Source organism: Odocoileus virginianus, chromosome 1 (genome assembly GCF_023699985.2).
Source record: "Odocoileus virginianus isolate 20LAN1187 ecotype Illinois chromosome 1, Ovbor_1.2, whole genome shotgun sequence".
Classification (NCBI taxonomy): Eukaryota; Metazoa; Chordata; class Mammalia; order Artiodactyla; family Cervidae; genus Odocoileus; species Odocoileus virginianus.
The window spans coordinates 14,492,535-14,513,721 of NC_069674.1; the positions used below are offsets into that span (position 1 = coordinate 14,492,535).

A 21,187-nucleotide genomic window follows, 5' to 3' on the forward strand; every position below is an offset into this window, starting at 1 on the left:
TGTCCTTGGACGGCGGGATTCCCAGGCTGCCCTGATTTGGAGAACGTGTTTGGACTCCGGGGCTGTGGCTCCGGAGTGCTCATTCATTCAACCAAGTCTATATTTCTTAAACTCAATCTAATATTTATTGAGGCTCAATAATATCTACCGTGCGAGGTCCTGGGAACATGGAAACACACATCCTGACCTTGCAGGCTCATCACTTTTGAGGAAGATCCCACCGTGAAAGAAGGGAACAATGGGGACGATGCCGAGCTGCGCCCAGCGGGTCTCCTGGACACGAAGGTCTCTTTGTCCCCCGTTTCTAGTAGGCAAGACTCCAGCCTCCGTGACCTTCTCTGAGTCCCAAAGGGCAGAACAGTTGCTAATCAAGGGAGGAGCAGCCAGGAAACCACCTGAGGCAAGATTAAAGGGCCATCAAGAATTAGGAGACCTAACCAAGCCGCTGCACACCCTAACCTTGTCAGCAACCTCACCCTTTTGAAACTTTGCAGAAGAATGTTACCATCTTGATCCTTCTCAGGTACCCTTGCCAGACTATATAACCCCTCCCTATTTACCAGGGAGGGGGGCACAGTTCTTGAGGTGCTAGCCTACTGTGTTCCCCCTTGACTGGCAAAGTAATAAAGCCACTCTTTCCTTCTCCTACATAATTGTCTCCATGTTTCTGTTTGGCACTGGTGCACAGAGCCAAAATTTGAGCAACGAGACCCCCAGGATGGCAGCTACTTGGGAGAAGAGGGGAGGGTGGTACGGGTGGGAGGGTGTTCAGCCACAGAAAGAATTAAGCCCCCAGATAGGAAGGTGTTTGGTGTGAGGTTCTGGGGGAGTTTGTTTAACTGTCAAGAACCAGAAGAAGGCCAGATAGCTCTACCAAGCAAAGAGGAGCGGAGCAGAGCTTGGAAATCAGCCAGGGAAGGCCAGTGTCTTCTGCTCTGCTATTTGGGACTTGGAGGCTGCCTGCGCTGGGGTACCACAGTCACCTCTACATTCATGACCCTTTATCTCCACGTGGGTGACAGCTTTCCAGAGAAGTCTGCCAGGGACTCACAAGTGGAAAGACCCTGGAGACGTGGCCCATGCCTGCTGCTGGAAGTGTGACTGCCACTAACAGCCTAAGGAGTGCAGGAAAACTTGGGGACTCCTGCGCTGCCAGCTAATAATCCAACTCCCATTTCCCAAGATGTACAGACCCTTTTGAAGTTCCCAAGACAGAAGTCACACCTAACTCTGCTGGTTTCAAGTATGGCCAGCCACTAACTATACCCTCCAAGCTTCAGAGTACAAAATGAAACAAGACAAAGGCTAACAGAGTTTTGCTGAAAGAACCCACTGGTCATAGAAAACACCTTCCAACAATACAAGAGATGACACTACACGTGGATGTCACCAGATGGTCAATACCGAAATCAGATTAATTATATTCTTTGCAGCCGAAGATGGAGAAGCTCTATACAGTCAGCAGAAACAAGACCGGGAGTTGACTGTGGCTGAGATCGTGAACTCCTTATTGCAAAATTCAGACTTAAACTGAAGGAAGTAGGGAAAACCACTAGACCATCCAGTTATGATCTAAATCAAATCCCTTAGGATTATACACTTTGAAGTAACAAATAAATTCAAGGGATTAGATCTGATAGACAGTGCCTGAGAAACTATGGATGGAGGTTCATAACATTGTACATGAGGTGGTGCTCAAAACCATCCCCAAGAAAAAGAAATGCAGAAAGGCAAAATGATTGTCTGAGGAGGAGGAGGTCTTACAAATAGCTGAGAAAAGAAAAGAAGAGAAAGGCAAAGGGGAAAAGGAAAGATATATCCATCTGAATGCAGAGTTCCAAAGAAGAGCAAGGAGAGGTAAGAAAGCCCTTTTTAAGTGAACAATGCAAAGAAATAGAGGAAAACAATAGAATGGGAAAGACTAGAGATCTCTTCAAGAAAATTAGAGGTACCACAGGAACATTTCATGCAAAGATGGGCACAATAAAGGACAGAAACAGTATGGGCCTAACAGAAGGAGAAGATATTAAGAAGAGGAGGCAAGCTTTTTTAGTGCCATCTGCTCGCGGCGCCGCCTCCTGCTCCTCCTGCCGCAGCCCTGAGTCACTGCCTGCGCAGCTCGGGCCGCCTGGCTCCCCGCGCTCGCCACCGATATTTGGCATTTGTACAACATGGCAGACGTCGACAACTTGCCTAGGGTAGTTAAAAGACGAGTGAATGCTCTTAAAAACCTTCAAGTTAAATGTGCACAGATAGAAGCCAAATTCTACGAGGAAGTTCATGATCTTGAAAGAAAGTATGCTGTTCTTTATCAGCCTCTGTTTGATAAGCGATTTGAGATCATTAATGCCATTTATGAACCTACAGAAGAAGAATGTGAATGGAAACCAGATGAGGAAGATGAAATTTTGGAGGAGCTAAAAGAAAAGGCCAAGACTGAAGATGAGAAAAAGGATGAAGAAAAAGAAGATCCCAAGGGAATTACTGAGTTTTGGTTGACCGTTTTTAAGAATGTTGACTTGCTCAGTGATATGGTTCAGGAACATGATGAACCTATTCTGAAGCACTTGAAAGACATTAAAGTGAAGTTCTCAGATGCTGGTCAACCTATGAGTTTTGTCTTAGAATTTCACTTTGAACCCAATGAATATTTCACAAATGAAGTGTTGACAAAGACATATAGGATGAGGTCAGAACCAGATGATTCTGATCCCTTTTCTTTTGATGGACCAGAAATTATGGGTTGTACAGGGTGCCAGATAGATTGGAAAAAAGGGAAGAATGTCACTTTGAAAACAAGAAGAAGCAGAAGCACAAGGGACGTGGCACAGTGCGTACTGTGACCAAGACAGTCTCTAACGACTCTTTCTTTAATTTTTTTGCCCCTCCTGAAATTCCTGAGAGTGGAGATCTGGATGATGATTCTGAAGCTATCCTTGCTGCAGACTTTGAAATTGGTCACTTTTTACGTGAGCGTATAATCCCAAGATCAGTGTTATACTTTACTGGAGAAGCTATTGAAGATGATGACGATGATTATGATGAAGAAGGTGAAGAAGCGGATGAGGAAGGGGAAGAAGAAGGAGATGAGGAAAATGATCCAGACTATGACCCAAAGAAGGATCAAAACCCAGCAGAGTGCAAGCAGCAGTGAAGCAGGATGTATGTGGCCTTGAGGATAACCTGCACTGATCTACCTTCTGCTTTCCTGGAAAGGATGAATTTACATCATTTGACAAGCCTATTTCAAGTTTTTTGTTGTTTGTTTGTTTGCTCATTTTTGTTTTTGCAGCCTAAAATAAAAATGTCATATAATTTAAAAAAAAAAAGAAGAGGAGGCAAGAATACACAAAAGAACTATACAAAAGATTTTAATGACCCAGATAACCATGATGGTGTGATCACTCACCTAGAGCCAAACATCCTGGAGTGTGAAGTCAAATGGACCTTAGGAAGCATCACTACGAATAAAGTTAATGGAGGTGATGGAATCCTAGCTGAGCTATTGCAAATCCCCAAAGATGATGCTGTTAAAGTGCTGTACTCAATATCCAGCAAATTTGGAAAACTCATCAGTGGCCACAGGACTGGAAAAGATCAGGTTTCATTCCAATCCCAAAGAAAGGCAATGCCAAAGGATGTTCAAAGCACCCCACAATTACACTCATTTCACATGCTAGCAAGGTCATGCTCAAAATCCTCCAAGCTAGGTAGGCTTCAACAGTATGTGAATTGAGAACTTCCAGATGTTCAAGCTGGATTTAGAAAAGGCAGAGGAACCAGAGATCAAATGTGAGAGTTGGGCCATATGAAGGCTGCTCACCAAAGAATTGATGCTTTTGAGCTGGAGAAGACTCTTGAGAGCCCCTTGGACTTTAAGGAGATCTAACCAGTCTATCCTAAAGGAAATCAGTCCTGAATATTTATTGGAAGGACTAATGCTGAAGCTGAGACTCCAATACTTTGGCAAAGAACTGACTCATTGGAAAAGACCCTGATCCTGGGAAAGATTGAAGGCAGGAGGAGAAGGGGACGACAGAGGATGAGATGGTTGGGTGGCATCACCAACTTGATGGACATGAGTTTGAGTAAGCTCCAGGAGTTGGTGATGGGCAGGGAAGCCTGGCGTGCTGCAGTCCATGGGGTCACAGAGTTGGACACAACTGAGCAACTGAACAACAAGCTTCCTCTGGTTTATGGATCCACTCTTGTCCCAAAGGAGTAGAGTATTCTTATGTGCCTTTAATTCACCAAAGGGCTTATTGAGGACTTAATTTGAAACCACAGGCCCTAGGTTCTAGCCCCCTAATTAAGAGGTAACCACATAAGTGGGGGCCTCTAGGCAGGAGGGAAGATGGCAGAACAGGTGACCCAGTCAGTGCTGTTTATGTCTGGGTTACCAAAAAGAGTTCACAGCTTTTCATTATATAGTATGTATGGATGAAGGTGACCTAAGACCTTTGAATAGAAAAATCAATCAAATTAAAAATAGAGCAAAAACCAAACTGCTTGGGAGCTGAAACTCCAATACTTTGGCCATCTGATGCAAAGAACTGACACATTGGAGGAGACCCTCATGCTGGGAAAGATAGAAGGCGGGAGGAGAAGGGGACAACAGAGGATGAGATGGTTGGATGGCATCACCGACTTGATGGACATGAGTTTGAGTAAACTCCAGGAGCTGGTGACATGGATAGGGAGGCCTGGTGTGCTGCAGTCCATGGGATCGCAAAGAGTTGGACACAACTAAGTGACTGAACTGAATTGACCTGGGAGCTATGATCCCCAAAACAACTCATTGTTGAAGATTCCTGTTATGGCAACTACACTGACCTTGAGCCTGTCTACCAGCAGAGGGCGTGGTGCCACAGAGCCTTCCTGGAGACGCTTCCCTGAGCCGGGTCCAGTCCCGCTCATCCCCACACGGCCCAGGGTCTCAGTCGAGTGTCACAGTGTGACCATGGCCTAGCCAAGGCCACAGCCCTTCAGTTGACTCACTGCTTTTTACCTTAAAAAATAACTGTAGATGGAAATTAGTTTGGCGGAAGGATAAAGAAAATAATTTTTGATTCCCCCTCCCCCAAGATAAAAGAGGTAACCACATGACCTCACACGGTCTGTCTGGGCCTCTGTTTGACTTCAGGCAAATTGGGGCGGGGACTCTGACTAGAGCTATACAAATTCTCTAGACTTCCATCCATGTGGCAATTAGCATCTTTTTTGTTTGATTATTTCTTTCTTTCTTGACCTCTCCATGTAGCATATGGGGCCTTAGTTCCCAGACCAGAGATAGAGCCATGTCCTCTGCACTGGAAGCATGGAGTCTTAACCAGTGGGCCGCCAGGGAAGTCCAGCAATTGGTGTCTTTAACAGTTAAGAGCAACATTCTGGAGCCAGATAAGCCTGTTTTCAGTTCTGTGTAACCTGTATAATGTTAGGGACAAGGTACCTCGCCTTTTGGAGCCTCTCTTCCTCGCCTGTCAGATGGAGGTATAAACAGATCCTGCCTCTCAGACTTTTGAAAGCCAAAACTGTATGTGATGTGTGTAACACCAGGTGTCACTAAATGTTAGCAAGTATTGTCGTTTATATTATCTAGATAAACAAAAGTTGTTTCACAGATCCGGAGGCAACATCGTGGAAGATCTGACTTGAGCCCCTTGTGGCATCCTAGAAATTCCCCTGAAGCGGAGGCTGTCTAACTTTAGCATCCATCAGAACGCCCTGAAGGCTGGCCCTGTCCCCAGTGTCTGATTCTGTCGGTTGGCGTGGAGCCTGGGAATCTGCAGTTCTAACAAGTTTTGGTATGCTGCCGCCTGTGGGCCTGGGAACACAGTTTGAGAACCATCGATCTTGTGGTTGGTGATGGAGCTGCAGGTGGTAGTAGATGGAGGAGGTGGTGGGTGATGGTGGAACAGGTGCAGCATCTCAAGGAATTACAGTCACCCACACAGGTGCAATTGAGGAGTCCCTGAGGCCCATGTGGATTTCACTTGGGAGAGCAATGTTGTACACAGTAAGACATCATGGACAGCAAAATCAAACCGTTATATCAAATATAAACCCTAAATCAAAAATTGAAAGGGCAGGCTTTGAAAATCACAGATGTTGATTTGCAGTCAAGCTGCTTCTCACATGGATAATTCTATGTAATGTTTCATGATTAGTAACAACAGTCTCAATACAGACTGTATTTAGAATGGCTACTGAATTAAGAGGCTAGATATACAGACAGACACAGGCTGGACCATATATGACAACAGAACTCTGATCCACAGCCTCTATAGCAATGGGCCCAGAATACTCAGGACTTAGTCAGTGACTGCAGCTTCTCTAATTTTTGCCCCCACTACCAACTCAGAACCAACCATAGAAAGCCAAATAACCTCTCCAAACCCAGTCACAAAAGATGCTTCGGCCTCCAGCCTCCCAAAGCCAACAACTTTCAACTCAGGGCACCTGATGCCTTTTCTCTAAACCTTTTTTCTAAACCTTTTCCACTAGCATTTGATTCTCCACTTGTACTGGAGTCTCTGCCAAATACAATTAATTGTAATTGACTGTCTTGCTGTTTGAAAGTTCTGAATCAATAGCCTCTACTTCTCATTTGGGTGGTCTTCGTTTATTTCCATAGAAGCTTCACAGCAGTAAGCAGTAAACCCCTTAATAACCAAGTTTCCAGCTCTTGGAAATATCCCTGCTGGTGTTAACGCTAGTATCACTAGGTGGCACCAGTAGCTTGTGAAGTGCATCCAAAGCGTCTGCTGGCTTGCAGCACAGGCTGGAAAGAATGGGAGGGAGACAGAGATGCACCTGGCTGCAGTGATTTTTTTCACCTGAGCCAAATGACTGTGATTGTAGCATCGCCCACGTCACGTCATTCCTCAGCAGATGTGATGCAGTGCAAGTTTTTATTCAAGATCCTGGAGAGGGGTTGGGGATGGTGACCTGGGTGGCTCTTGGGTTTTTACAACCTCTTCTCTTTGGGGCAGGATAATTCTTTGTTGTAGGTTAGGACAGGAGAAGCTGTCCCAAGATGTTCAACAGCACCTCTGGCCTTGACCCACTCAATACCAGAAACACTCTCCTTTCCCAACTGTGTCCCCTAGGGGAGCAAAGTTGTCCGTAGGTAAGGACCACTGGGCTTAGTTTCTTGAAGAGGACAGTTCTCTGCTAAAACCCTTTCAGCATCCTGCTCGCCTCACCCATCACACATGCTCACTTTCTTCAGAACAAATACGGGGAATGGACACCTCTCCTGCCTGCTGCAGCCCGCACTTCATCCCCACCTTGGACAGGTCCTCACCAGTGTGTCTGCAGTGGGGACGGGAGCCACCTCCACTAAAAACACCTGGGGTGCCTGGAAACCTGCAGATTCCAGGGCCCCTTACCAGTCTCCCTGCGTGAGGATGCCTTTAGGAAAAAGTAGAATCTGCTTTTTTTCCCCCTCCACAAGCCTCAGGGGAGTAACAGGGAAAGAAAAAGTTTGAGAAACCACCAACTCCACCCTACCCATAGGTCCGGGTTGGTGCCCCTAGCCTGCAATTAGCTCCTCAGAGAGCTGGACTCTGGCATGAAAAAACTGGCTCTGGGCCACCCACATCCATCTACTCCCTAAGCACGTAGAGGAGAAATATCAGAAATCATGCTGGAAAAGGACACTCAGGGAGGAGGCCCCTCCACGTGCTAGTTTTCCATCCCTTCCGCCCTCATGTCAGCCCTCCCTGCCCCCTTCCCCTATCTCTTGTCTTCTCTTTAGTGGAATTGTCTCCATTATTCTCAGGAGATTTCTCCTCCCCTGGTTCCCACCTTCTGGTTTCCTGCATGGTCCTGCAGTCCTCTGATACAAGTGCTGTCTCTTGGCTGATGCCGAGTGGTCCAGTGGTCTGGGCAGGTCTCCTCCCTCCTACCTGAGGGGCTGTGAAACCCCTTCTAGCTCTGCCCACATGCCCCACCATGCTACCTGCAGCTCTGCGGCTCTCGGTCCTGTAACCTCATCCTCCTGTAACCTCATCATTTGCACGCTGGGCAGATGAGAACAGCAGCTCCTGACAGCAGTTCCTGCTGGCTTCCCGGCAGCAAAGGCAGGCTGGGGTTGTCTGGGGTCACACTGCTGGCGCTCATTCATGGGAGCCCTGGGCAAGGTACCTGGCTCTTCTCAGCAGTGGCTTCATTGGTAAATGAGGCTGCTGTTAGAACCCACCTCCTAGGTGATCTGCGGGAAGCCTCGGCGCTCCCTGGCATCCACCCAGTCAACCAGGACAGAGCCGGATGAGGGTGAAAACAGGCAGCTGCTTTGGGCTTTTCCCGCCCACCTGAGGGGGTGGGGGCTGGGAGAGACCTGAGGGCCATCTGGCCCCATCTCCCCAGGAACCTGAGACCCACAAACAGAAGTCCCCTTGCTCAAGGTCACATTGCTATCTGGGGTAGTCAGAAGTCACCTGGCTTGGGGACTTGCCTGGTGTTCCAGTGGTTAAGACTTTGACTTCCAGTGCATGGGTTGTGGGTTCAACCCCTGGTCAGGGAGCCTCATGGCCAAAAAAAGAAAAAAAGAAACATAAAACAGAAGTAATATTGTAACAAATTCAATAAAGGCTTTAAAAGATGGTCCACATAAAAAAAAAAATTTTTTTTTCAAGTCTCCTGACTTGCCTTTTATTTTTTAAGTTAAAGTATACTTGATTTACAGTGTTATGTCTCTGGCTTTGCTAATGGTAAAGAACCCACTGCCAATGCAGGAGACTTAAGAGACTTGGGTTTGATCCCTGGGTGGGGAAAATCCCCTGGAGTAGGAAATGGCAAACCACTGCAGCATTGTTGCCTGGAGAATCCCATGGACAGAGGAGCCTGGTGGGCCACGCGGTCGCAAGGAGTTGGACACAGCTGAAGTGACTTAGCATACACACATATAGTTGATTCACACTTTTGTATCTGGCTAGTATTTTGATTTCAATCTTATTTGACCTGAGAGATACAGGGAGTGGATCAGATTTTAGGGCCTTCCAGAAATGTGTGCCCCCAAAGTGTGGCCTCCAAGAGGCAGCACAGTGACATCACCATTTGGAGGTCTGAAAGCTTCGATCAGTGCCTGGGTGGGTGTTAGCAGGGAAGATGAGCTGGCAGGCTTTAAGCCCAGAGCTATGCTGCCCAGATCCTAATGTCTTGTGATGAAAGTGTTTGAGGGGGATTCTTGACTCCCCCTCGTGTCAGAGGAGATCATCTAGTCGGTCAGGAAATAGATGCGAAAACTTGTGTCTTAAGTACAATCCAGGGTCGGTCCAACTGCCCTACTGTGTTCTGGAATCACAGTGCCCAGGAAGACCAGGATCTGCTTAAACACAGAAATCCGTGCCTCCAAAAGCGTATCTCAATCACCATCCTCCAGTTCCTTTCCCTGAAGCCTCCTGGGCCTTCCAAAAGGAACAGAGAAGAGGACAAGCACAGACTTTACTGGGCATCACCAGTCTGACACTGGAGACTCTGCCTAACGGTGAGAGGTGCAGGCCTTCTGGGACTCGGTTCTCTGCTTTTTGTCAGACACACTCATCCTTGTAAAGTTAGGAACGCTTTAATTCTCTGTGGAAAAAAAAAAAATGACCCTTCAAAGTAAGCTAGCGGCATAGGAGTAAAACAGATGGTGCTTATGCAGAAATGACAGAGTATCATGACATTTGCCAATCTGGTGATTCTTTGAGATTCCCAAGGGAATCCTGACAAATGTCCACGGTCCCTGTGTGTGTGTGTTAGTCACTTCTGTCATGTCCGACTCTTGGCGACCCCATGGACTGTAGCTCGCCAGGCTCCTTTGTCCATCGGACTCTCCAAGCAAGAATACTGGAGAGGGTAGCCGTTCCCTTCTCCAGGGGATCTTCCTGACCCAGGGATGGAACCCAGGTCTCCTGCATTGCAGGCAGATTCTTTACTGACTGAGCCACCACGGAGTGATAAACAAATGCCACTTACTCCACAGCGCCCCCTACAGGGTCCCCACAGCTTCCAATCTCCCAGCCCTAGCACAAGAAATAGAGGACGGGAGAGCATGAACCGGGGTGTGGGGGGTGGGGTGGGGCACGCCAAAAAAGACAGGTCCCTTGAAGCCAGGGGGCGATATAGGAGGCCCAAGGTCCTTGGTCTGGGCTGCTCTCACCCCTTCCCCTGGGTGGCCTCCACTTCCCCAGCCCCACACTTCCCCTCCCATCCCATACCTCCATGATGACATTTGATCCCAGACCGAGAAAAAACCAAGCCTGGGTTTGAGGTTTGGGTGGGATGCTTGACTTGGTTTTATTTCCTCAGAGGGAGGCAGCCAGGGGTTGTGGTGGGCCGGGCAGGAGCTCGCATCCAGCTGTCTCCAGGCTGGGGAGAAAGGGCCACGGATGCGATGAGAGTGGCATGGACCCAGAACAGCAGGCGGGAGACGGCTTCCTGGGGAGGCAAGGAGTAGGATGCCTGTGGAAGACGGAGGAAGCCCAGCTGCCAGCCCAGATGGCTCCGCGGTCTCAGGTCGAGGGATAAAGAGAATCCTCACCAAGGGTGTGTCAAGGTGAGGCTGTGTACTTTGTCTGCCCCGAAGACAGCCTCCTTCCTTGCTTGACCTCATCCAAATGTCACGACGGCCCCGAACACAGATAAACGATTCCCCTATCCATGCCAACTCTCTAGATAAAATAATAGTAATTTTTAAAAAACACCAAACTTCTCATTTATCATCTACACTGTGTATGACTTTCAACTATGCTGCTGGCAGGCCAGTGGCACTGAGAGAGAAGTTCCTGTCTGGCAAGAAGTTGGGAAGGAATGGGTCACAGTGACCCACCAGACTTCCCTGGTGGTTCAGACGGTAAAGAATCTGCCTGCAATGCAGGAGACCTGGGTTCGATCTCTGGGTCAGGAAGATCCCCTGGAGAAGGAAATGGCTACCCATTCCAATAGTCTTGCCTGGAGAATCTCATGGACAGAGGAGCCTAGTGGGCTATAGTCCATGGGGTCACAAAGAGTCGCACATGACTCAGCAACTTCAAAAAACAACACCAACAAACCCAAGCAGGGTTATCTCTAGGGAGGGGTGTCAGAGATGCCTGTGGCTTCCAGAGTGGGACGGGGCTTAAAGGCTTGTCCAGAATCCCCCCTCCAGAGTGACTGACACAGGGCAGAGCCCTTGCTCTCAGGCAACCTGGTTTGACAAAAAGGCTGGGACCCATGTGACCTCGAATAAGACACAGCTCCTCTTAGAACTTGGTTTTCCCACCCAGAAAATGGTAGGGATGATCTCTAATTGCCCAGGAGCGTGGAATGGATCAGGTGCCCTGACATAGGTGAAGTGCCTGGAACTGAAGAGATGTTGCTCAGAAGTGTTTAGCATCTCAAAGGAATTTAAGTGGACATTCAGCAATTTGGGGGAGAGTAGATGGTCAAAGGCGGCTTCTCAGGTTCTCACCCCATCTTATTCAGACTAGCCTCCCTCCCCAGGTCCCATAGTTCTCCTTCACTTGGCTTATACTGAGGGGATGTCAGCTCTGGGTTGATGGCTATGCTCTGGCTGAAGGCCCTGGACCTATAAGGGGTGGAGGGGGGGGAACTCAAAACTCAGAGGGGAGAAGAAACACGGTCTGCTGCCCTCCTCCCTCCTTGACCCCCGAGTGCCACTATGCTCCCGCAAAGAAATGAGAGACTAGGAAAAGAATAACAAACAGGCATCCGGTCCCATCACTTCATGGCAAACAGAAGGGGAAAAAGAGGAAGCACTGACAGATTTTATTTTCTTGGGCTCCAAAATCACTGTAGATGGTGACCGGAGCCATGAAATAAAAAATGCTCCTTGGAAGAAAAGCTATGACAAACCTAGACCACGTATTAAAAAGCAGAGACATCACTTTGCTAACAAAGGCCCAAATAGTCAAAACTATGGTTTTACAGATGTGAGAGTTGGACCATAAAGAAAGCTGAGCACTGAAGAATTGAACTGTGATGTTGCAGACAACTCTTGAGAGTCCCTGGGACTACAAGGAGATCCAGCCAGTCAATCCCAAAGGAAATCAACCCTGAATATTCATTGGAAGGACTGATGTTGAAGCTTCAATACACTGGCCACTTGATGTGAAGAGCTGACTCACTGGGAAAGACCCTGCTGCTGGGAAAGATTGAGGACAGAAGGAGGCAACAGAGGATGAGATGGTTGGATGGCATCACTGACTCAATGGACGTGAGTTTGAGCAAACTCCAGGAGATAGTGGAGGACAGAGAAGCCTGGCTGCTGCAGTCCGTGAGGTCGCAAAGAATTGGACACCACTTAGCCACAGAACACCAGCCAACAACAAACAGGAGCTGAGGGAGAGTGCCCCCCATGGGCCAGGCCTGGTACTACACCCTTTACCTGAAGATCTGCTTTAATTCCCACAATACCCTGCGGTGGGTACAACTGCTATTTCCAGCGCACAGTTGAAGAGGCTGCTAGTTAGAGAGGCCAAGCAACCTGCTCCAGAGCCAAGTTTGGCCGTGTGTCCCAGAAGCCGTACTCTTCAACAGGGTGCTGAAGGAAGAGGAGGGCAGGGATAAGAGATGGTCTGCTGAAACTTGTGGCTGCTCTAGGTGGAGAAAGCAGGATTCAAGTTCAAGAAAAATGAACTCCGTCCCCCCTCCTCCCATCAGCACCTTTCCAGACTGAGGCAAGGCACTACCTCCTACTCCAGGCCTATTTTCCAATGTAGGGAAAATATCAGGACAGTCAGGGAGACCAGGGGGAAGAGAGGACTACTGAGAGGGTCTTCCAAGTTCTAAGGTACACCCCACCCCCCAATCCCTTGGAGGGCTATCCTGCCCCCTGGAGCTGGAGAACCAGGGCTGGGGAGGGACCAGGGGGAGCATCAAACTGGGGAAAGCTCCAGGGAGCCAGCTGGGATGGGAGCACACAGGAAAGGAGGGCCAGGGCCCCTGCCATGGTATGAGGGTCAACCATGGGATGGCCCGGGGATGCAAGCAGCCAGCCCTGAGGAGCAGTGGGGTCAGGGGCTGTGACAGGCAGGCAGGGATAGAAACTTGCAACACATAGGCCCCAGCGTTGCCCATCAGAGTCTGACCTGATGAGCTAAGGCAGGGGAAATTTTCTAAAACAAGTTAGTGGCCAGAATTCAACCATGAAGGAGCAGACCAAGGTGGTGGGCCTGCCATCTACGGGATACCATAAGGGGCTCCTCTCTGGCCTCCTCTCTGATTGCCCACTTGAAATGTGACTGGCGGTTTGAAAGCCACAATCCTGAAGGTGACTGACCTGTTCTGTGCAGTGGTTTGGGGGAGCCCCCTGGGGGACCTCTCAGGCCAATTGTTCTCCATTTGCTCTTTTCTCCACTTTGCCAGTTTGCCTCATGATATCCCAGGACTGGGGAGTCATTAATCCTCAAGAAGCCAAGTCTCTGATCTTTTTTTGTGAAGTGAAAACTTACTGAATGATGCTTTAGCAAACAAAACAATAAATGCTTACACTTAAAAAAAATACTGCTTACACATTGCAAATTTGTATTCAGAAAGTTAACCATGTTTAGGACTTCCCTGGTAGTCCAGTGGTTAAGACTCCACACTTCCACTGCAAGGGGCCTGGGTTCGATCCCTGGTCAAGGAAGTTCCACATAAAGGAAGTTCCACATGCTACACAGGCATGTTTAATGTGTTTAGTTGAAATGGGTATGGTATGGTGGAGTTTGGGGAGATTTAAGGAAGTCTACAAAAGCTTCAAAGATCTTGTAGAATGAGCAAACCGCTCAGCAAAGGAGGAGACAGCTTTTCCATCTTTGTAACTGTGATATCTGAATAAGCCCCTCAGACCTCAGGTCCTCTGTAGGAACTGCCTGGGCGGTTGTAATGTTCCCCACTTTCTACAACCCTTTATTTTTTCTTCACCTCTCTCCTGCACACCTCTTCTCTGAATTCATAGGCTAAGCCTCTCTCCCTTTTCTCGCCTTGCCTAGGCTTTAGTCTCCCGCCTTTTAGGAACCTGTGGACTGAAGACAGGAATGACTTTCCTGGGAGATACAGATGGGCATGGAGCCTTCCCCCACACCCACAAGGCACACTGCCAGCTCCATCTCCCTTCCAGCAGGGAACTCTTCTGCTCATCAGCTTTCCGCGGTCCCGCCATGGCCCGCAGCATCAACTGCCCACAGCATTTTCACGTGGACATCTTCTTTGGCAGTTATAAATCAAAATCAAAAGATCAAGCTTTGTCCCCTGATCTTTTGTCCTCCGCGAGCGGTGGCAGCAGGCGCCATAAAGTCGCTTTTCCTCTAGGAAGCTTTTCCTGACACCCACCCCTCCCCGCCCCCCACGCGCGCCCGGTTCGGAGGCTCGTGCCCCGCGCTCAGGGGCCCTGGGCTTTTTCGGTCAGCGTCTCGGTGCAGACGGACTTGGAGCTGCAGAGCCAAGGGTGGTGGCTGACTCTTTGCCTCGGGCGTCCCACCCCCAGTCCTGAGCCCGAACCCCGGTCGGCGCTCCCACCAACGCGTTACAACGACTGGAGTGAGCTGAGGGCAGGGAGGGTCGCGACCACTCCGCAGCATCTGTCTCAAGGGCTCAGAGCCCCGCTGAGCGCTGAGCGCTGAGCTCGAATAAACCCCCCGGCCGGGTGGAGACGCAGCTGGCCACTCGGTGGTCTCCAGCAAAGAAAGGGTTAAGCCGCCATCTCCCCACCCCCACCCCCAAAAAAAGGGCGAGGGGAAGAGTCCGGCAGAAGGTCCTGTTTACGGGAGCCGCTCTAGGGTCCGCGCTGCCCTTGGAGAGGCGTTGCCGTGGCAACGGGCCGGGCGCCCGCCAGCTGCGGGTGAGCTCACCGAGCGCCGGCGGGCGGGGGGCGGCCCGGCTCAGAGCCGCCGCCGCCAGAGGAAGGGGCCGCCCTCCACTCGCCCACAGAGGCGGCCAGGCGGCGGGCACGCGAGCGCGGGGCGCGGGGAGAGGCCCGGCCGACAAGAGCGCGGGGGACTGCGGGCCATGGCGCCCCGGGCCCCCGCCGCGCGCCGCCCCCGCCCGCCTGAGCGCCCCCGAGCCGCGCCTCGGAGCCCGCGAAGCCGCGGCCAGCCAGGAGGTAGGGCCGGGCCGGGGGACGCTGGAGGGGACGCGGGGGGACCGAGGAGGGGACGCGCGGGGAGGGGGCGATCGAGGAGGGGACGCGTGGTGCAGGGGTTTTAGTAGGGGGAGAAAGACGACGGCCGGAGCTGCCTCGACCCGGAGCCGTGAAGTGGCTCTTTGCAGACCAAAGATGGGGTTTCCCGCTTGCGGACGTGGGGACCGAGGCGCTCCAGCCCGATCTGCGGGACTAGAGCAAAGTGTTGTCCGGACGTCTTTCCCGGAGCTCGCGAGGCCGTGGTCCCGCGCCCAGGAAACCAGCAGAAACCGGGCAGAGCCCCCGCCCTCCGCCGAGCTGAGTCCCAGGGACGTGAGTGTGTGTGTGTGTTTAGCAAGAACCGAGAAAAGCTGAGCAGCCGGACCTAACCCCCGCCCCCCCACCGTGGTCAGACTTTTTGCAGTGTTGAGAAAGCAGAAAGGTGAAGATGATTGCATGATCTTATTTCTCCCGCTTTCGCCCTCAGGATGGGGTTGGCAGCAGATGGAATCCAGGGGGAGTCTCTTAACACCGAATAGAAGAATATTTAGGAGGGTCACAGGGAACTGGATTCAAACCACATTAGAGAGCTGGACCTCAGCGGAGGAATCCTGTCCTGGAGGGCATCGGGCAGGGAATCTGGACGTTGCCCTCCAGGAGCAGAGATTGGGGCAGGGGAAGGGCACCGGCTTTGTTTTTAACCAGCTGCTTCCCAATGGCTCAGTGGTAAGGAATCCGCCTGCCAATGCAGGAGGCTTGGGTTCGATCCCTGGGTGGGGAAGATCCCCTGGAGAAGGAAATGGCAACCTATTGCAGTATTCTTGCCGGGGAAATCCCATGGACAGAGGAGCCTGGCGGGCCACGGTCCATGCGGTCACAGAGTCAGACAGACCCGAACGACTAAAACAGCAAGTTGGGGGAAGGAGCCAGAGGACTTTTAGCTGGTGTTGAGATATGCTTGTGGACTATGACGTCTCTAAGGTTCTAGGTGTCCCATAGTAATAATGGCCCCAGAGTTGTAACAGGCGCTACAGTAATTTTGTTATTAAACTTACACCTGTGGTGGTTACTACCTAAGAGAAAAGAACAATATCCTTTCTGCTTGCCAGTCATCAAGGAACAAACACACCTGAGGAGTGAAGGAGAAGCTTCTTTGGGGTGGGCTGGCTACAATGAGCAGAACTCTACAAGAAGTCAAGGGCAAAGAGTAACTGTTCTTAGGAAAGGCAGTGAAAAGGCTGGCCTTCTTTCAGTCCTTTCATTCTGGAAGATTTGAACCCTGCTTCTCTGGTGCCTCAGATGGTAAAGAATCTACCTGCAACGTGGGAGAGCTGGGTTCAAGCCCTGGGTCGGGAAGATCCCTGAGAGAAGGGAGTGGCTACCCATTCCAGTATTCTTGCCTGGGAAATCCCATGGACAGAGGAGCCTGGGGGGCTCCAGTCCATGGGGTCACTGAGTCCATGGACACGACTGAGTGACAAATGCTTTCCCTTCTTTTCGCTTTCCCTGTGTCGTGTATTCATTCACTTAACAACTGTAGTCTAAGGGAATAAGGTATCTGCCTTCCTTCCAGGCACTTACCATCCTAGCTGGCTAGTCAGACAAAAAACTAAATCCACCTGGCATCTGGCCTCGCCGTGAGTGCTGTGTGCTCGGGGAACCCAGAGCAGGGACGCCCACAGAATAGGTAAGGCCAGGCTGAGCCCTGAAAACCTCTTCGCCAACAAAGCAAAAGCAGAGAGCGTTGTTTCAGGCTGAGGGAACAGCCTGTGCAGTGTCACCAAGTTGGGGGGAGAGGAACAGGCAAGTGTGGGGAGAATTCATGGTTGTAATTCCCAGAGGGAAGAAGGATCTCCCTGAAGCTGGAGCCACGAGATCACTCTGTATTCTAGAAGGTTCCCTCTGCTTACTGGGTGGAGGCTCAGAGAGGAGGAGACAGAGGCCTCGTAGCACCCAAGTTGCAGTTACTAACCCGCAGGGTGACAGCAGTGGTGACGTGGATGGAAAGAGCTAAGAGATAAAGAGGTGGGACCTGGTGGCAGACTTGGGGACAGGGTCAGCTGACTTAGACGAGAACTAAATGCAGAGACGCTCAGGAGAAAACAGAGCAAAGCAAAAGGAATGGAGATTTTGAATGGCCTGAATTTAGCAGATTACAACACTTGGACAATGAATTTGGCTCGGAATTCTCTGGCAGCTTAGAGACAAACAAAAATACTCTGGATTGCACAGTTTGGGATTTTGGACAAGAGAAAGCATACAAATTCATTTTCAGGACAAATTTTTTCCTGGAATTGAACTCAACTGGGAATTTGTCATGTGGAAGTTTGTGTAAAGACTAAAGAGTAACATAGAAAAAAAAAAAAACTTCACTGTCAGTGTTACAAAAGATGGGGAGATAAATCTCCACATGACCATTTTCCTGTACCATCTTCCTGTTATGACTTGAGGACATACTGCATTTCTCGGGAGGGGGGGGGCGATGCGGCTCAGGCCTGTGGGCAGTGGCGATGTAGGGCAGTGTGGGCCCAGGGGATCCTATGGAGGAGCCGTGGGCTCTCAAATGGAGGAAGAGCTGATACCTACTCCGATGAATGTAGCAAGCACAGCATCCCAGTGCCCAACCATGAAGGGGGAAGCAGGAAAATCCTGGTATAGCCCATAGGCAGGTGGGCTGAGACTGGTCTGGATAAGGAACCTGGTAAGGCAGAGCGTTGGGAAGATTGGCATCGGAAATCCTGACCAAAGAGAAGCAGAGCATTTGAGGATTCCATTCAGCTGGGCAAGTCCAGTTCCCCCAGTTGTCCAGGCCTTTGTGCCCTCCGACCTAATGTTAAGGCCGCTCCTAGGGGTGGGGGAAAGGGTGGGGCTCAAGACACCAGCGATCCACTCTGCTGAGGTCAGGGAGGGCAGGAAAACTTCACTGCAACATAAGGAATGCTGCAGAAGGACAGGGGGTGCGAGCTGGGTGGTTCTGCACTCAGCCGCTCATCTGGCCAGGCCCTTCCTGTTGGTTTCTGCAGAAGGGTGAATCTGCAGAATCTCTGTCAATGCATTCTTAACGTGCCCTCCAAAGTTTAAAGCACTTCTTGCCCACTGTAGAAGTCTTAAGTTGAGTAGGTAATTTAATGACGGGGTAATGATAATCTACCCCATCTGCCCTCCCATCACAATTCTTAGCATTTTAAACTCAGGGTACACATTAGAATACATGCTTAAATGCTGAGGGGAGGTGTTTTTTAAACAACTGATGCCCGGGCCCCGCCCCAGACCAAGTAAATCAAAATTTCTAAGAACAGGCCCTGGGTATCAGTATTTTTAAAAGGTCCCAGGTGATTTTAAGGTACTTCCATGGTTGAGTGAGGTTGCTTTTAGCCGTCATCTAGATGGCTTGTCACCAGCGGGGACTGAAATCACAGAGTCCAAAAGCAAAGACCTTGTAGAATTTAAAATGTGGAAGCCTGTTGCTTATAATGAAATCAGCTGGCTAGTCAGCCTTCACCATCAAGATCTAAAGGCGCCTTGAAAAGATACAGGTAAGAAGGCTAGTATGTGTATGTGTGTAAAGCACTTTTTAACAAAAAGTCTGAAAGCATAATCACAGGCCTTCTACAGTTAGGTCTGCTTGGTCTAATGCTATTGGATGCAGTGCCTCACCTTAGCCAAACTGAGAAGCCTTGGCACCTTTCTCTCTCTGCCTGGAACCCATATAGGTCTCTCTGTCTTGATTTCTGAGCCTCTAAGCTGTGGATTCTTTCTACTTCCCTCCTGATATATGTGTTCTCCAACCTCTGTCTTCTAGATTGGAAAGAAGCTGGGAGAAGTAGCTTGCCATTTAACATGCATAAAGTCTCAGTCAAAAGGAAGGAATCTCTAAGAGCTGAATTTCAGTAACTGTGATAGGATAATAGGAGTAGTATTTTGAGGCTTAATGGTTTTCCCCCAAACCCTCAAGTATAGCTTGCAGGCAATTGCTTCTTTGGCTGTGGCCAAAGTTGACTCAGCCTCCCCCACGCTCTCTGGAACATACCCCCTTTATTTTGCTTCCTGAGGGTCCATGGAATGTCTGACAGTTACTCAAGAATGACAAAGACCCCTGCTTGGGCCTTGTGTCATGCCGTCTCCTGTGTCCCAGGCGTGGTCCCTTCTTCCTCCGCCAGAACCAGAAAGCTGCCACAGTGGACTGGCCGCCCAGCTGAGGGACTCAGACACAACTGCCCCTTTAATGACGGGAGGCGAGTCAGTGATGGGAGGGAGTGAATGATTGACTCAGCTCTTTGACTCAGTTCTCTACATTTGGCCCCAAAAGAAGGGAAGCCAGAGTCAGACCATCCTTGACCATCGTGTTAAAATCATTGTCTGATTTGGGGAAAAATTAATCCCAGCTCAGTTTGCCTGGAAGTTGAACCCTTTGCCAACAAGAGCCCAGAATTGGCTTCCCTTTGACACATTCATCCTTGGCCCATGGTCAGCTGAAAGAGGGATGAACCTGAGACCCCGTTTTTCAACTGGCTGAACTACTAACAGTCAGGTTATGGTTGCCCCAAACCTGCCACCCCCCCCCCCCCCCCAGCCTTAGGGAAGGAAGGAATGAGTCGCTCTTGCAGCGAGCTTAGGGAAGAGGATCTGTATTGTATTGGGGAGCCTGAGGATTCATGCTTCCCTTCATCAGGAGAGGAGGGCAGGATGGACCTGGAGAGTGGGGACAGGACAGGAAGCCATGACCGTGACATGTCTTCCATGGTACCCACGCTTTCTGAGAGCTTGTGTATCTTATCAGGAGGGCTGTCAGACCAGTTCAAGCAGAGTTGCAAACACATTTCCTTTTTCATTTTCTTTAAAAGTGCACTTTAAAACTTTCAGATTGAGGATTTCCCTGAGGGTCCAGTGGTTGGGACTCTGTGCTTCCAATGCAAGGGGGCATGGGTTGGATCCCTGGTCAGGGAATTGGGATCCTGCCTGCCACACGGTGTGGCCAAATTTTTTTTTTTTAAAGAAGTAAAACTTTAAGATTACTTTTATATACACATGTATGTATTTATGTGTAAACTATAAAAACTATCCTTATTAAAAAACATTTAAGTGCTAGTCGCTCAGTCGTGTCTGACTCTTTGGGACACCATGGACTAAAGCCTGCAAGGGTCTTCTGTCCATGGGATTTCCCAGGCAAGAATATTGAAGTGGGTTGCCATTTCCTTCTCTAGGAGATCTTCCCCACCCAGGGATCGAACGCAGGTCTCCTGCATTGCAGGTGGATTGTTTATCAGCTGAGGCCCCAGGGAAGCCCCAAGCAATACATAAAAGGACAGCTGGTGTCCATGGGGTTGCAAAGAGCTGGACATGACTTAGCAACTGAACAACAACAGAAAGAACACAGTGAAAAATTTCCCCATACTTACTCCCTCCTCAGAGGTGATCACTGTTTGGTATGTATATTAAATCCCCTTAGACTTCTTTTCTTTACATGTAATATATTATGTTTGTTTGTTTGCTACAAAAGTGGAATAACTGAACAGTATTATGTGAGAATAATTCCATGTAGGACATAACCTAGTCCTCTCCTTTCTGACAGCTACCTAGTTAGTCATCTTTTGTATGAATTGACTTTAACACATTTGTTTTGTATGGATTTCTTTAACACATTGTCTATTGATGAGTAATTAGTTGCTTCTGATTTTAGCCACTGTGAACACTCTCCAGCACTTGTTCCAACATTTCTGTATATAAATTCCCAGAGGTGGAATTGCTAAATTAAAAGATTTCAAAGCCAAATATATATTGAATATATCCATGCCCAGTGATGTATATTTTAATAAAATGAGATTTTTTAAAAATTCATTTATTTTTTAAGTGAAAGTCACTCAGTCGTGTCCAACTCTTTGTGACCCCATGGACTCTTCAGTCCATGGAATTCTCCAGGCCAGAATGTTGGAGTGGGTAGCCTTTCCCTTCTCCAGGGGATCTTCCCAACCCAGGGGTAGAACCCAGGTCTCCCGCATTGCAGGTGGGTTCTTTACCAGCTGAGCCACCAGGGAAGCCCAGTTTATTTTTTAATTGAAGGATAATTGCTTTACAGAATTGTGTGTTTTCTATCAAACA

General features: G+C 49.4%; 1 protein-coding gene and 1 pseudogene across 3 annotated transcripts in view; both read left to right on the forward strand.

The window, feature by feature from the left end:
* The first annotated feature begins 2,066 nt into the window (after window positions 1–2,066).
* Window positions 2,067–3,332, forward strand: LOC139034321 (nucleosome assembly protein 1-like 1; annotated as a pseudogene).
* An 11,484-nt stretch (window positions 3,333–14,816) lies between these two features.
* The window catches only part of DENND2A (DENN domain containing 2A), a 101,950-nt gene continuing 95,579 nt past the window's right edge, over window positions 14,817–21,187 (forward strand). The window contains exon 1 of one of the 3 annotated variants that reach the window (XM_070464892.1): window positions 14,817–15,070. The gene's annotated coding sequence lies outside the window, so the exon portion shown is untranslated. The remainder of the gene's footprint in view (window positions 15,071–21,187) is intronic. The other 2 variants (XM_070464891.1, XM_020899409.2) reach the window with 2 other exon arrangements.